This window comes from Cylas formicarius, unplaced genomic scaffold (assembly GCF_029955315.1).
Source record: "Cylas formicarius isolate icCylForm1 unplaced genomic scaffold, icCylForm1.1 PGA_scaffold_9__14_contigs__length_23061073, whole genome shotgun sequence".
Classification (NCBI taxonomy): Eukaryota; Metazoa; Arthropoda; class Insecta; order Coleoptera; family Brentidae; genus Cylas; species Cylas formicarius.
This window is the reverse complement of record NW_026844365.1, coordinates 10,650,517-10,666,526: the sequence shown is the minus strand read 5'-3', so window position 1 is coordinate 10,666,526 and position 16,010 is coordinate 10,650,517. Positions and strand designations below refer to the sequence as shown.

The window sequence follows — 16,010 nt, the reverse complement described above, 5'->3', positions numbered from 1 at the left end:
AACGATCAACGAAAACGCTATGGTCAGAAAGTAAGGAGGAAATTTTGGTTTACTTTTTAGTTGATCCACGTTCCACGTTGGGATGTAGCGCTATGGAAAGAACTACTCTAATACCAATTTTTCAAAGAAACTTCCACATGCTACTGAACAGAAACTGTTTCAGTAGTTCAGTTTCAGTTTTGTAAAAAGTACTCTACTACCACCCCGAAACTGGTAATAACTAGATAGCAACAAAATTTTAGGGAAGGGCTAAGACATCCAAGCTTCAATTTTCACTTTGTAGTCATTAAATAAGAAAGAAGTTGTGGTTTGTTGCCTAAAATTTAGTTTTTGAGTTGTTGTTGTTGTCCGGTCAAATACCGCAGGATTGGCTTCAATCAATCTTTGTACGAGCCCCAAAAACGCCAAAAGTTGCGATCAATTCCGAATGATCAGCTTACTGAGCCAGGTCCTAAAACTCTTCTTAAAGATAATCCACACAAGAATATACAACAGATGTGAGAGAGACATAAGCCCCACAGTTCGGTTTCAGACAAGGTTTTGGTCCTACTTCAGAAATGCAGAGACCAACAAAAACGACTGGGACTGAAGATCAATATAGACAAGACAAATGTAATGGTGGTGAGCAGAAAAATAAGGTCACCAAGTTCAGATATCTCGGTAGTTGGATAACTGAAGATCTAGATCCAGACTTAGACATACGTAGCAGGATCGAGCAATCCAGAACAGCATTCATTAACATGAGAACCTTGCTAAGCAACAGTGAACTTAACTTAACGCTTCGATATCGCTTTGTACTCCATGGACCATAAAAGCCAACCTGATGAATCGATTGGATCCCTTTAAAATATGGATATTTAGAAGACTACTCAAAATCCCTGGATAGATCACACAGTAAATGTTGAAGTATTAAATCGAATGGGCAGAGAAAGAGAATTGTTGGCAATAATAAAAAGAGGAAAAACTGCTTATCTGGGTCATATATTCCAAGTACCAGTTCTTAAAACTGATAATGGAAGGAAAGCTAGAAGGAAAACGAGGCATCGGAAGAAAAAACAGTCATGGCTAAAAAACATAAAGGATTGGACAAACCTCGATGCACACGCATCCACAACATCCACTAATTGGATAAGGCACCTTAAGAAGAAAATGAAGTTGTTGCAATGAGGAGTATATCACACAGATTTTATGATGACTTTAAATAAGTGAACGGAGTGGTCTAATTGATCAAACCCACGGTTTTAGTGCTATGAAAAGAACTACTCTATTACTGCCCCTAAAGATGGAAGACTAGGGATCAACAAAGACAGGGCTGGAGGCATTTAAGCTTGAAGTTTATTGCACGTACCCTATTTTCTATTCCCTTGCCAGGTTGCCATCATACATTGCGAATGGAATGGTCTCTTCCGTATACCATTATGTCTATGTATATTGTCTCTTTTTTGTTTGATTTTTGAAGGCAGTGAAAACGACATATTTAAAACTGAGTTAGATTTTCTTGTTTGAAAACTTTTGTGATCGAGAAATAATTCGAGTCCAGATCACCAAATTATTTTGTACGCGAGTTGCAAATAAACTTTCTTTCTTCCATGTCTGTATCTAAATCACTTAAAATGGTTCTAAAATAGTTAAATATCAAAAATATTGTGGAACTCGCTTTTTATTTTTTCAAATCAGTTATTTATCATAATTTTTTCTGGGACACCGTCCATTTTTACTATGAAAATGAAATGTCATATAATATTTAATTATTGTTGAACGTTGAGAAATAATTGTTTTCTTGGATTTTTGTTTAATTGAGGACGGCAAGTTGTAATAAAAAAATTTATTTTGCGCAGCTTTTGCGTAATTACAAAGTGGATCAATCAGGCCTCACAATTGTACACAGTAAGATACCACAAATCATGGGTCACAAAGGTAGATGCTGCGCTGACATCAGCAGAAAGAGGATCTCTTATGACAAGAGATGTTTCTATGAATGCTACTGATCATTTTGTGACACTGTACATTATATTTGCCAGAAAAAATATTAGTACTCACCTAATGAGGAGCTGCCCTCCAGGATCAGTCGCAGTTGGAATGAAATGAACATCTTTACAGACTTGTTCAAGCACTTTATTCAACATACCAAGCCGACTCCTGAATCAAAGGTTTTACTGATACTGGACAGACGCTATAGTCATACTCACAATATCGATATAACAGATACTGCTAGGGAAAATAACGTGGGCATAATTTCGTTACGGTTGTAGAACTAATATCACCCCCCTGGAATCAAGATCTGAAACTGGTCAAGTTCTGATAACTGTACCAGAAAGAGCTGCTAGTGTACAACCTGAATTGCACCCTCGACTTCCGGGCTTAATGGCAGCACTTTGAGTCTGGTATCTCCGCATGTCATAAGTCCAGCGCCAGAGAAACGAAGAAAAGTATCTAACGGAGGAAGAAAAGCTACTGTAGCAACAGTCATAACATCTTCATCTTACAAAAATGATTTAGTAAATAAAAATATGAGGAAACAAGAAAAACAAAGTAAGACAAAGAATAAGAAGAAAACAGCTAAGAGAAACACACGAACTAAGAAAAATAAGAATGATTATGAAGAAGAAGTCTCTGAGGAACAGGGCGGTATTCAGTTTGATGAAGACAGTGAACATTAACAGTGAGTTAATGGACCAAGTGTTTCCTGACTCTGCTGATGTAAAATGTATGTTATGTTCAAGCCTTTTTTTCACTTAGAGAAGTGGAGAAAGCTGTATTAAAGGCTTCATGTGTGCTCTCTGGGCACATTATGATTATGCTGGAGTTTGATACTTGGATCTGTGACTTTTGCAAGTGAATTAAGTAACTTTCATTTGTCGCAATATGTTATTTTCATTTATTTTATCTCATAGATATTTCATATATAGGTACTTATTTCATATTGGGTTACTCATTTATCATTGTAGTTTTTGTTTTAGATTTTAATTTGACAACCGATATATTTGATTACAAGCTATTAATTACTTCATAAAATGTATGACTGATTAGTAATGAACTATTTTTAATTTATATGAAGTTTTATTTTATATCCCTGAAACAAAATGGTATTCACTACAATAAATAGCGTTTTAATATTTTTGATGAGTTTACAGGCAGGTGACAACCCTTACTGTTTCGCTTTCGTGTGCTTGCGAGTATACTTCTTATCTTGTAGAATACCAGTCTCTGATGTTTCTGAGCCACGATTTCTTCTTTCTTCCTATACTTCTCTTAACCTCAATGTTGCATTCCGGGATTAGCTGCAATTGTACTGATTTCTTTTGAGTAGTCTAGACGGTTATTCATTTCTCTGTCCAGATATATGTAGCTCTTAATATTTTAAAGAATTTCGCCATCGACATTATTTTTGGTGCGCCCAAAAACCTTTTTTTTTTTTACGGTGTTTATCTCTAAACCCCATCTAATACTATATTTGATCAGTTTGTTCATTAATATTTGTAGGTTTTCTTCCGAGTCGGCCGTAATGACAGTGTCGTCCGCCTTCTAGTCGGTCCTGCAGGGATGATCTAATGATGGATTCTGCGTATACGTTAAACAACAAAGCAGATAAGCATTGTCGAACTCCTCTCTCCATATTGATGTACTTGGTTACCCTTTTCCAGTGGTTCCAGCCATTTCTGTAAAACCCTAAAAAATGTTTGACTACTATCATATTCACCATTACCCCGAGACGCATCTTTTACCTTGCCGACAACTTTTGTGTAGTTTCGAAAGATGATGTCCAACAAAACGTCAGTTTCGTTCCACTGTGCGGCGTCGGTATTAAATTTACAAAATCCTATTCCTAGATTGTTGTGACTGGAAAATTATGTCGTCCTAACGCGCGAGCTTGACAACTGACGTCTGATTCGATCCTGCACGGCTCGTCCGCCAGACGTCGCGTATGTTTCTCGTCGACTATTTCGAAATTAATTTCTCTTGCGTTCCGACGCGGGGTCGCGGGGGGAATTGGTGGTCGTGGGTGGAGGGGGGGGGTGTCCCTACGTCCCGTTCCCACGCACCGTTACACGCCGCGGCTAATTAAAAGAATTATTGCCATTTTAGGGACCGGTATAACCGACCGAGGCGGATAATCTTAATTGACAGGTCGGTTATGAGGCATTTTTTTCTTCACTTCACGGTCTCCGAGCACGGGGCGAAATCTTAATTACTTTTATTTTCTCTCCGCGGCGCGGGCGATTAAAATTGACTCAAAAATGACGTCTAAAAATAACTGTATGTGTGTGTACCGATCGCCTTTCTCGGAACAACGGCCAACGGAACGGCCTCTCGTCGTCTGCCGGTAATTTAACTTTTTTTTTTCGGTCCGCCGGTTCGACGAAATGTTAATTTTTTCAATTACCGCGTAAAGACCGTCGTGGCCGTTTTGCAGCCTTCAATGTTTAAACCCAAAAAGTAACCGAAAGCAACCGACGCTAAACCGCCACTCGGTGGGCCAGGGAGAGCCCAAACTATTGAAATGAACCCATAATACATGTGGTACAATGAACGTTTTCCTTATCATAGACTAATTAAAAAGGCCGGGACCCTTCACAAAACAAGCGATTTAAGTCATCCTGTTACCAGGGAAACGTCAACAATAAGTTTGTAACGTTTGTTGTCAGCGTCATTTTGAGAATGTTTTATTTATACAATTTTCCGTGTGAAAAGTGGAGGAGATTTCAAAATGCAGGAAGCCCGTAAATGTAAGTTTTGAGACTAATTTTGTGCTAAGTAAATAGCCCAAAAAAGTATGTTTGTAATTTATTAAGCAATATTGCAATTTTAGCATAATATAGGGATGCTGTTGATGGTATGTAGTAAAGTAAATGTTGTGGTGTTACGTGTAAGATACAATCTTGCTCCCACCTGTTCCATTTCACAAAAATTTTTACAGAACTAACCGGGTGGGCAAAAAAACCGGAGAAAAATGTTTTTCGTTATAAGTTTTGACCTATTAATATATATTGTTTGCCTATGTATTTCGAAAATATTTTCCGTGAACAAATTTAGGGAGTGAAGAATGGGAAAGATTGCTTACCTGAAATACATTCAACCTTAATATAGGAAGAATACATTTGTTTTAATTGATCCAAATAAGATGTTAATAACAAAACTGTCGCAACTGTATCACAAATAGAACTGTCAACCAGAGAATTTATTAATATTAAAGCAACATTAATTAGGAATAACCACGAACATGGAAAAGTCGTTTTTGTCTTAAACGATAAAATCCATTCTTCAGTTTTTAAAAATTTTAAAAAAGAGTTGAAATACATTTTTCTGTGGCAGTCAGTTGCTGTCTGTATACATACTGAGAATTTCCCCGTTGTATACCTAGTAACACGATAGCATTTGTAAAATGGCTTTAAAAGTAAACCAACAAAAATATTTAATCATTCACGAAAAACTATGGCACATAATAATATGTATTTTATGATAAAATATGCATTTGTGATGTTCAATTTACCTATAACCCTTTTCAAGGAATATCCGAATACGATACTTGGCGATTCTACAAAATTTGGCTCCCAGAACGACGCGACGGCGACGTAACGCACAATATAATGGTCAATTGACACACAAAAATTGGACCGGTCAATTCCACAACCCTATGTGCTCCTATCATCGAGTGGACGTAAAATTTTATCAAAGATTGATTTTAATCTGTACATGTACATGTATTTGCATTATTATTATTATTTCACAAAACATGTTTCTGTCAGAAATAATTTAAAATATTTTTGATATGAAGCTTTCTCAGACTTATTACTTATAGTAAAATTTGCCAAAAATTCCATTCTTCTTAATGCGCATCCTCACTCACATTACTTAGGAAGTGATTTGCTATATTTTTGGATTACGACTTCAGCAGCTCTTATTTTTATATTCTCTTACCCGTACTCTTATATTCCCCCTAGCATGGTCAGTCAATTAACGTTTGTCCTAGTGGTACAAGTCCTCAGTTCTCAATACTCTACTGTAATTGCCAGTGGCGCGGGTTTACTTTCTATACATTTTGCATTGATTTGCTCGACTGTTCCGCTATAATATATACTTCAGATTCAGATACCTTCCGAACATACTATTGAGAATTTGACGTTTGATTAGTTTTGAAAAAATTAAAGTCAGCTGCATTATTATAAGATGTCATATTCAGCATATCTGTGTGTTATAAGTTTGCTCGGGTATTCATACAGCCCGTCCATGCAGGTGGGTTTTGCCGCGCCCGCGTTTAACACTTTCGCTCGGCGCGATAAAATCGGCGAAAAGCAAACATATTTAATAATTTTAATTGAACTGCCGATGGTTCGCCGTACTCATTAAAATCTGACAAACGGAACGGGGTAAAAACAAGGAAAGAAATAATTAAAGACAACGACCCGGACGGCCGGGCCTCTCTCTCTTTCTGTGTGTGTCTGTGGAATTTACTTTACTAATAATTGTAAATCATTTTAATTGCGTCTAAACGCTGGACCGGAATCAGGCTCCGAAACGACTTCGTATCGACCGAGGTAGCGATTCATTGGAAATTTCTGGCAACCTGTACTTCCGGTAATAAGTTCTCCATCAAGAATATATTAAATTATTTCTGACGAAAACGGATTTTTCTGACATACAGCTGCAAATTACAATGCGGGGTCGCCTTCTAAAATTTCCGTGCCCACTCAATGCTAGGAGTAAAAATGCTGCGATGCACATACAGTATGGACTTTCTTGAAAAAACGCATTACATCAATTACTAGACGCTACTATCATACTGCGACAGAGTCAAACCGACAGTCTATAAAAAAAACTGGAAAAGAAGACAAAGGGTGACCAAAACAAAGCAAAAGGATACAAATCCAGAGGAAATCAGTGCAAAAGTCGTGGATATAAGCAATTGTTTTGAAACTGATCTGAAACTTCTAGTAGGATTGTCGGATTGTTAATTGTCCAACTTCCCACACACAAACCAAGGTTGGGCAAAATAGAACTTAGGTTTTTGCACACCTAATACTTGTGCGCCATAATAATCGTCTTTTAAGAAGTATTCCGGCATAATAACACCGACAACACACTAAAACCGCAAAACACGGCCACAGCACCTCTAGCGTGTACTACGATATACGGCCTCACTCAGAAGAGCTCTGAAGTGTACCTTATACTCATTTTGTGCTTCTGAAGCTGCTGTTCATTATAAGAGGAGAATATATCCAAGTTAAGAAATGACAACTTCTTCTTCTTCTTCTTGTTCTTCTTCTTCCTTTGCTTTATCCGTTCCGGAAGTTAGCGATTGTCCTGGCTATTCGCAACTTGTTGGCAGCACATTCTGTAAGATGAGGTTTTTTAATTATTTCCTGGCTAGTAATATGGCTCGTCCAAGGCATTTTGAGAATTCTTCGATAAACCCACATTTCAAGTATTTGAATTCGTTTCTCCAACTATCCACACTATACAAAAGTGAACTATACGTTTCTTGAGATTTAAACTACGGCCTTTGCTTGTTAGCAATGCTCACACGTTGAGTGTTGAGTCTAACTATGTGAACATATGTGAATTTTTCAACTTTTTCGATGACTTTTCTCGGGGTGAGTTTTGCTTATCACCATATGCTTGGTTTTTACGTCATTGAAGCATAGACCATACTGTGCACTAATTTTATTTACAGAGTGCAACAGAATGTTGTTTATTTTCTCGCCCTTTTCTGAATTTTAGTAGAGGTTGAACAAAAGAGACAAGACACAGCCCTGTCGTATTCAATGCTGAATTTCCACAGTTTCAGTGTGCTTCCTCTCTAAATTCGTACATTTTCCTTCTAATCCACCATAAAGATTGCTGATGACTTTTTGTCCTTGCGAACTTTCTCCAAGGCTTCCATAATTTTTTCATTGCATTGGCAGAGTCCAAAAAAACACGCGTACACATCACAGTTGTTCTCTTTACGATGTTGAAAGAGTACTGCGGAGGAAAAAGAACTTCGGGCAATTTCTAGGAATTTCAGGGCATTGCGGATATTTTCGGGGAATTTCGGGCGAATTTCGTAGAAATTTCGGGTAAGGTTGAGGGTTAGGTCGGGAAAAATGAATTTTTAAATGATTTTTGACAAAAGGAGAATATGTTTGTATGCTTATGCTAAATCTACCGGGTTTATTGTAAGTTATATAAAAGAATTGTAAATAAAAAGATCCTGGGCTCGCATTTTCTGTAAATACGTTTGTCGATTATCTTTAGAAAATATATTTTTGAAATGCTACCAAACACAAACAAGATTGCTTTTGAAAAATCGTCACTGAGCGGGACAAGTCGCAAGCGGTGCGAAGCAGCTTCTTATTTCCAAAAGAAGACGCTTTACGGTTTCTTTTCTTAGAGGACCCTGTATGAAGTGCCTTTTACATCTCGTCAACTTCAAAGTTTGCAAGTTCGCAAGCAAGCAAGCTTAGGTAAATTAATTTTTTTTTACAAATAATAGTGATTCCCAATTATATTTTTTCAAATATCTGGCGCACCCTGTATGATAGACGAAACTTCAAACCCTCTCTCGATATTGTTTAAACCAAGTTGTCCCATGTTTTATAGTTTTTCATTTACGGATAATAATTTGCCCAAGAAAACGGCAGTTTACAGGATCTCTTTGTTTTTTTTTACAAATTATCGGCACACCCTGCACATAATCCAAAAAATGCCCAAGTAAAAGTTATAGCGCTAGAGGATAAATAGTTTTCGGGAAAATACCTCTTTTCCGAAACGATGCAGTACACCGTAATAGTAAATGACGTCATCGCGGCTAGATTGAGATAGAGATATTGCGATTTTTAAATGGACTTTTTCAAATATCACGAGCAGCGTAAGTGACAGTCGAAAATCGTAAATACAAAAATTATAGCCCTTGTTACGATCTATAACACTGTTTAAAGGGATTAGCTATTTTTTGTACGAACTTTGATTTACCGTTAATAATTTACTCCCTAAAAGAACCATTTTCAGGTTCTTTTAGATTTTTGTCCATAACTAAAACACCTTGTTTATAATCGAAAAAATGCGTGAAGATAAGATTTTTCCGATTGATTTTGGAGGAAAATATGTTTTTCTGGAAGCCAAAATAACCAAAAAAAAAAATTCAAAAATTAAAACAAAATTATTTATTTTATTTATATTATTGCTCCCAATTTAAAGAGTATAAATGCGGGTTCGGACTTCTACTTCTCTCCCAAGTTTGAAGTCGGTAGCTGCAAATTTGGGGCACTTATTACGTTTTTTAATATTGCACGGAATATCGCGAACACCCTGTACAATACTTAAAAACCTTAAATACAAAAGTTTTAGCTGTCTATATGAGCTCTATCGTCATGTAAAAGAAACTGACATCTAAAATACAGATTTTAAATTATTGCCAATTTTCAATAATTTTTTAGTTTTTTTTTTGAATTTGCGGCGCACTCTGTATATTTTTGAAAAATTGTCAAGAATAGAATTTTATGGAACCGTATCCTCTGCGTATTCTGGTTCAAGAATTTTTTCGGTATTGTAAACGGTTTTTGAAAAATGTTCTTTTTTGTAGACCATGACAAACCCCGTTTTTAATATTTTTAAAATACTTGCCGACCCCCCCCCCCCCCATTTTCAACAGGTTCCGTCGCGGGGCAAAGCTGCAACTATGCGCCAAATATAAAGCCGATTGTGTCAACTTTCGTACACTTATCGTGGTTCATAGCAATATCTAACAAACAGTGGCAAATCGCGAAAAAAAGATGGACGCCGGCGTCGGATTGAGGTCATTTCTTGTAAGCTTACGTATCTCGTGGAGGGTTAAAAAGGAAGAAAATTTTAATTTTGTAGCACCAACGGTTCGAAAGTTATTCAGGAATAACCAAAAGACGAGAACGGAGAACGGACACACAAACCCACGTACCCCTCGAACGCGGGGTCACTGAACAACGTCACCGCGGGGGCGCTGTAGTAGCGACCCAGTTCGAAAAACCGTGACCGTGGATGACACGTGCCATCCGCGACGGCAGCGGGCGGAAAGGCCCTGACCTTGACACCGGCACGTCGGGCCGCAGGCTTCCAACCCAGACACGACGATCGATGCAGCATAGCGCAGCAGCAGCAGCATCGTCGGCACGTTGCACTCGGATGCACCTGATCGGGGAGACGGAAAGCGAGAGCTATTACTACCGACGATGATGGCGCGGGGTAGTTGTAGCTTCTTTTTTTTTATCCGCCGCGACGACCCTTGCTCGAAGTTTCCCCGGCAACAACCCTACGGACGCTCCCGCCCCCATCGATCGGGATGATTTTTTTTTGTTGCTTCGTTACGCTTGGGCTGTCATTAAAGCCGAACCATTGTAGGTTGCTTTTAAAAAAATCCTGTATGCGTCGGTTAAGAGGTGCTAAAAGGGTAAACTGAACCAATTGTGCGTGTAATTGTTAAACACTTTACAATGGCTAAATCACTGCCACACTGTAGCGCAAAGTAAGTAATTTCACGGAACTTAAGAACATTTTAGAAAATTTCGAGCAATTTCTAGGAATTCAGGGTATTGCTGGGGAGTTTCGGGGAGTTTCGAGCCAGCTTCGTAGGAATTCGGCTGATTTGGAAGGTTTGGTCGGGAAAATTTACGGGAATTTTTTTTATTGTACATATTTTTAAAAAAGGAAAATATGTTTATATATGTTAATGCTGCATAAGTTTATTGATCATAGGATTTTGCTGAACCATCAAATTAATCAAATGAAATCGGAAATTTGTGGAAAATATTGAAAAATAGTTAATGACAAACGGAGGATTAGACTCTAAAACTAATTAGCATAATATTTGATACTTTATTTATATATAGAGGCAACAAATCTTAACTTACCACTTGGGCGCTCTTTGCAATTTTGTGTTAATTATTGTTATTATATTGATCTATTTTTAGATGCTTTACCAATAATATTTGGTCACAGCTCCATAAAAATAGTTACACGATCCAAGAAAAAAAAATGTGTACAACTTATTTGAGAAGCAAATTTGGTTGGTTCTAGTTAGTTTTGTTGTCCTTTTTTGAATGACGTCACCAAAATCATTGAAATTTCAGAGAATTTCGGAGGAGTTTGAAACGTAGAAGATATCTCAGATTATTCAAAAAGGGGTACATAATTTTTCTGTGACTCACCCCTCGCGTTCTTTTATTTTGAGCTAAGTTGCTTCCAGCTATAACTCATAACCTCAAACCTTTTTTGTTAAGTTTTGATAATGATTATGTATCAAGCAAAAATTGATTTAGAGGTAACCCTAGGAAAAAACGATTTGGTGTTTCCATAAGTTGGAGAGAGCCTGATAATCACATCGCATTATTTTTGTCTTGTTGATCTAAAAATCTACAAGAAAACTTTGATTGCAAACGCGTTAACAATGAATAAACAATCCATGACATAGAAGCTAAAGAAGAGGTTAATAACCTAGACACGAAAATAAAAAAAAGATGGCGATTCTGAGCAAGAGATAAAATGATGTATTGATATACCAAGGGAGGCTTTAGATTGATTAAAATTTCCAAAGACCATCGCTTTCTTAAGGAAGCTAAAGTAGGACTTGTTAAAACATTTATTGGAGAGTACGACTTGGAGTCGTGCAATGCTGGGAATACTTTGGACAGCGTACCGCACCAACCTGTGGCTTGACAATCATAGAACAGTAATCATCATCAGCGTGATATATAGACCAAATAAAGGTTCTCGTAGAAATGTCGGTTTCCCAAGTGATGCACACTGTGGATAACAGAATAGCATGGCCAACGGTCACTCCACAGCCTCCATGAATGAGTCACGATATCCGTAAACGAGAGAGGATCAACGTTGAAAATAAATATTATATTGGACCTATCTTTTCGCCTATGCTAAGCGGCAAAAAAAATCTGCTTTATTTTTATCCGGAACGCTTTTAAAAATGCATTAACTCGATTCCGTCAAAAACATGTTATCCGAGGCCGCGCCACCATGATAACGTACAAACGGTTGCGATCGTGGGTGCCAAAATTTCTTCACCGTCCTAAAAATTAGTCGGTTTCGATCAGTATTTTAATATTTAATACCGACTGCCTATTCTATTTCGCGGCGATATATTGCCACGATATTTACGACCTCCTACTCGCGCTTGATTTTATTATGATATTTAACGCAACTTTGTGGGATATTTATTGACTTTAGAGTCGAGCGATAACACTAAATTACGCCCAACCGTCGTCGTAACTCAACCCGGTAGGATAATTATTTAATGCCGGTACGAAAATTCAGTTTGTTTCCTCTTCCGTCAGACAAACACGGACTGTTACCCGCAGCATCGATAATTAGAGAGGAGAGCTTACCCACAAGATTCTCAATCTGCAAGTTCACATTAGCTACATTAATTAAAGAATCCACACCAGATAACTTATAACTGAGAACTCAAATTTAGAGCTACCTGGAGCTTCAATTAAAGTTTCCAAAATTCATTTCTACTTTTTTTAATTATTGCTTCTGATATTGAAGATTTTAAATTTGCACCTGTAAAGTTCTATAAAAAATTTGGAGCTACTGGTAATTCTAAGTTACGTGCCCCACTATATATATGAAGGCAAAAACCGTCCTACATAAATTTAGAGCTACTTCTAAGCATCAGTTTGAGTAGCTGCCTAAAAGTTTTTCAATCGGCAAGCCCAAACAATTCGTTTCTACTTCTTTTTTTATTATTACTTTTATTAAAAAAAGCTATTTTTGTTAATAATTTAGAGTTCTAGTAATGAGTTCCTAAATATGAGTCCAAAATATTTTAAAAATTGATAGTTACCAAAGCGTTACGAGAAGTAAATATGGGAAAAAACCGTCATTTATAAATTTAGAGCTAATAAACTAAGAACATCAACGTGGGGAGAAAAAAGCAAAATATCTCCATAAAAATTTAGAGCTATAAGTAAATGTATACCGTAAATTTGGAGTTGAAACCTACACATACTCTTCAATTCGTAAATTTTGAGTTACTCGTCCAACAAGAGCCTAAGTTTGTATAAAAACTTTTATTGAAAGTTGCGAATGCTAAAAGTTAAAACCTTGGTTTTGGTGTAAAATTACTATTAGTATCCAATTCCCCATTCTGCCCACGAATTTAGAGCTACTTGGAAGTTACGAGCATAAAAGCGAATATGAAAGCAACACACGTTTCTAAAAATTTGAAGCTACAATTAAATTCTAAATCCGTAAGATAAGAACCTCAATTTGTACATAAACTTTAATTTAGAGTTACAAGAATAAAAACTTGGAGTTCAAACCCGCGAAGCTTCCAAAAAATCAGATGCTAGAAGTCCATTGTTTCGAAAACTCTTAAGTTTGTCCTCCCGACGCCTCTCATATCTTTTCAATGATGACTCCCACTTCATCGGGATGTCTCTGCCTATAAATCCCTGGAGAGGCTGGCCAAGCTCGCGCGTGCTTTAGCCCAGTGACCTACTCAACCTTGACGGCGGGGTCACCCTCGAGCGCCGCGCGGCCTCGGCCGTGCCCCCCGCTTTCGCTGCGACCGCCAACAAACGCTGCAACACGACCCGACCTCTGGAAGGTCGCTGAGAGGGAAGTGAATACAGAAGCGTGCCAAATTTCCAGGGTCGGGCTTTTTCAAAGTGGTTGTTACTCGGTGGATGCTTCCATACTGAAGGCATAATTGCACGAGGAAAGAGGAAGTTTTAACCCTAGGGTTTTGAAGTTTTTGCTCACCAAATCCTTGAAGACTGCTTGCTACTCTCTTTGTCAGCATTGTTACAGACGAGATGATCAAGGCCAAACTATAGAGGAGTGGCTTGGAACGCGAGACTGGTGGAACCACACATCTCTACAAATCGCCACCAAAGTACATCGGTTGCGATTCAGAACGGCAAGAGGCTTGAACAAGAGATGTGCAGATAAACGGAATGTGTGAAGATTCGAGGATATTTTCGTGAATACCCACCAATGATTTAAGCAGAAGTTGTAGAGACTACACGTGCTTACATCTCTTTGTCAACAGTTTGTATCTGTAACCAAACCGGTTTTGTATTTCATTGCCCGTGAAGTAAACATTACACATCTTTACATCTCTTCTTAACTGTAACAGATGCATGGCAATCAAATACAAGACCATTTTGGACACAGATACAGAACTGTTCAGACAATTCATCCGCAGAGTTTGAAGTATCTTTAGGCCCTATAAGTACTGCTTAAACCATGTTGCAAATTATTTCTTATCACTTCTTCTCAAGCCACGTTGAAGATGAAGCGTTTGGAATCCAGAGCGTATATTTACGAGGAGCGGGCACGCCACTGTCGCAAATACTATAGACGTAGGGGGTGGTGGACGTTAGCCCTCTAAGGGATCGATATTCCGGGCAAAGCTCCAACGTGGGATAGGCGGAAGGCCAAGGTCGTTTGCGTCGGGACGCCTACCCGTTGGTTGACCCGACGCGACGATGTTGCCGTGTCGCGGGCGCTGTTGTCGGATGTAATTATGCGACGCGTCGCGAATGCTTTTCTAGTAACGATATCGGCTGTCCGAAAGTTTGCATAACAATTGAGCGCGTTTATCGGTTTTCGGACACTCCCCGATAACAATAATAGATAAGGACGTTATTAGTCTGATCTCTGTGTGCGTTCCGATGCCGGTGTTTGGTTTCGATTTTTTTTTTGCTCGGTTCATTTCGTAGATGTTTCCCGAGAGATACGCCGTTTTAATTTCAACGTTGCCAAGCGGTGAAGGGGGGGAGGCGAAAAAAAAACTAGACCGGTCCGTACGCGTCTCGCCTTATTAATTGTAAATGTTTTATTTATGATTTGTGTCATTCGTAAATGCGGAATAAAAGGGAGTAAACTCCAAAGCCGTTTCGCTCCTTATCGGCTAGTACGTATAACGTAATTTTCATAAGAAAATAAATTAGAAGAATCGTCAAGTTATATATCAGTATAGAGCTTTTACAAATAAATGAGAGAATTAGAGAAGAGAGAAATTGCTTGTAGTTAGTTACACGAACGCATTTTTTATAAATCTGCAATCATCGGGAAAATTTAGTTACTTTTTAAATGAAATTGACGTAAGATGCGATAGTTCGACCCAACGAAAATAAAACGTGTAGCTCAGATACCTCAGAGGTGAAGTGGGAGCAACTTCTTGTTTAGCCTCAAAAATTGGTTCCTTGGGTTTACCTCCCAAAAAAGTCGGTAATGACATAGCTAAATTTGGATGAGGATTAAAATTCTAAATGGGCAAGTCGCCATTTCATTAGTTCCGTGGGCGTCATCGTTGATTATTAAAGCTCTCGAGGAACCACCAGGTGACAGAAAAAAGCAAAACAATATCAAGCAGAGCGGAAATGTAATTTTTGATGACATCATTGCCATAGCCAGGCAAATGAGGCCAACGAGTTTGTCAGGTACTATTAAGGAAGTTTTTAATAAACTTAACATACTTTTTTAGAACTTTGTTTAAAAAAATCGTTTGCTGCCATGTGGGATTTAAATTTCTGAAAACTTAGGTAGTTGATATCAATCGAGCTAAGGGAACGGCATGTAAAACTGTTGCCCTTTTCCCTCTCCCTCCTTTGCATGGAGTGTCATTAGTATCGAACCATGTCTCATCAAGCTAAATGATTGAACGACGCTAACTATATATTCTTATCGCTGTTATATAAAGGAGTATTCATAACGTCATTTTTGTAATCTCTGGGTTTCCTCTTGTCTATTTTGTGATATCTAAAGCCCATTGTGGTCAAAGCTTTCCAACGCTGCAGCTTATTTGCGTTTTTTCATTAACAAGCCATTCATTTGTTGGAATCAAACTCCTTACGCTTACTTCTTGTTTGAAGGATATTTGACATATTACATTTTATATAATTAATTTGTAGTAGCGCTAGCGTTAAGTCCTCTATTAACAATTAAAGAAGCCATTCTATCGCAAATTTAAGCCATTTTTCTCGTTCAAACGTCCCTTCATTGCTTTATTATCATTTCAAAGAGTTATTCCAACG

The 16,010-nt window shown here is 37.9% G+C and overlaps 1 protein-coding gene across 2 annotated transcripts in view; it reads left to right on the top strand.

Annotated features, from left to right (window-relative positions):
* Positions 1-16,010, top strand: part of LOC132707627 (zinc finger and SCAN domain-containing protein 10) — a 98,264-nt gene that overhangs the window by 15,106 nt on the left and 67,148 nt on the right. The window contains exon 1 of one of the 2 annotated variants that reach the window (XM_060679537.1): positions 10,345-10,477. The exons of the other annotated variant lie outside the window; for it this stretch is intronic. The gene's annotated coding sequence lies outside the window, so the exon portion shown is untranslated. Of the gene's footprint in view, positions 1-10,344; positions 10,478-16,010 lie in introns of those variants that run through there. 2 annotated transcript variants of the gene reach the window in all.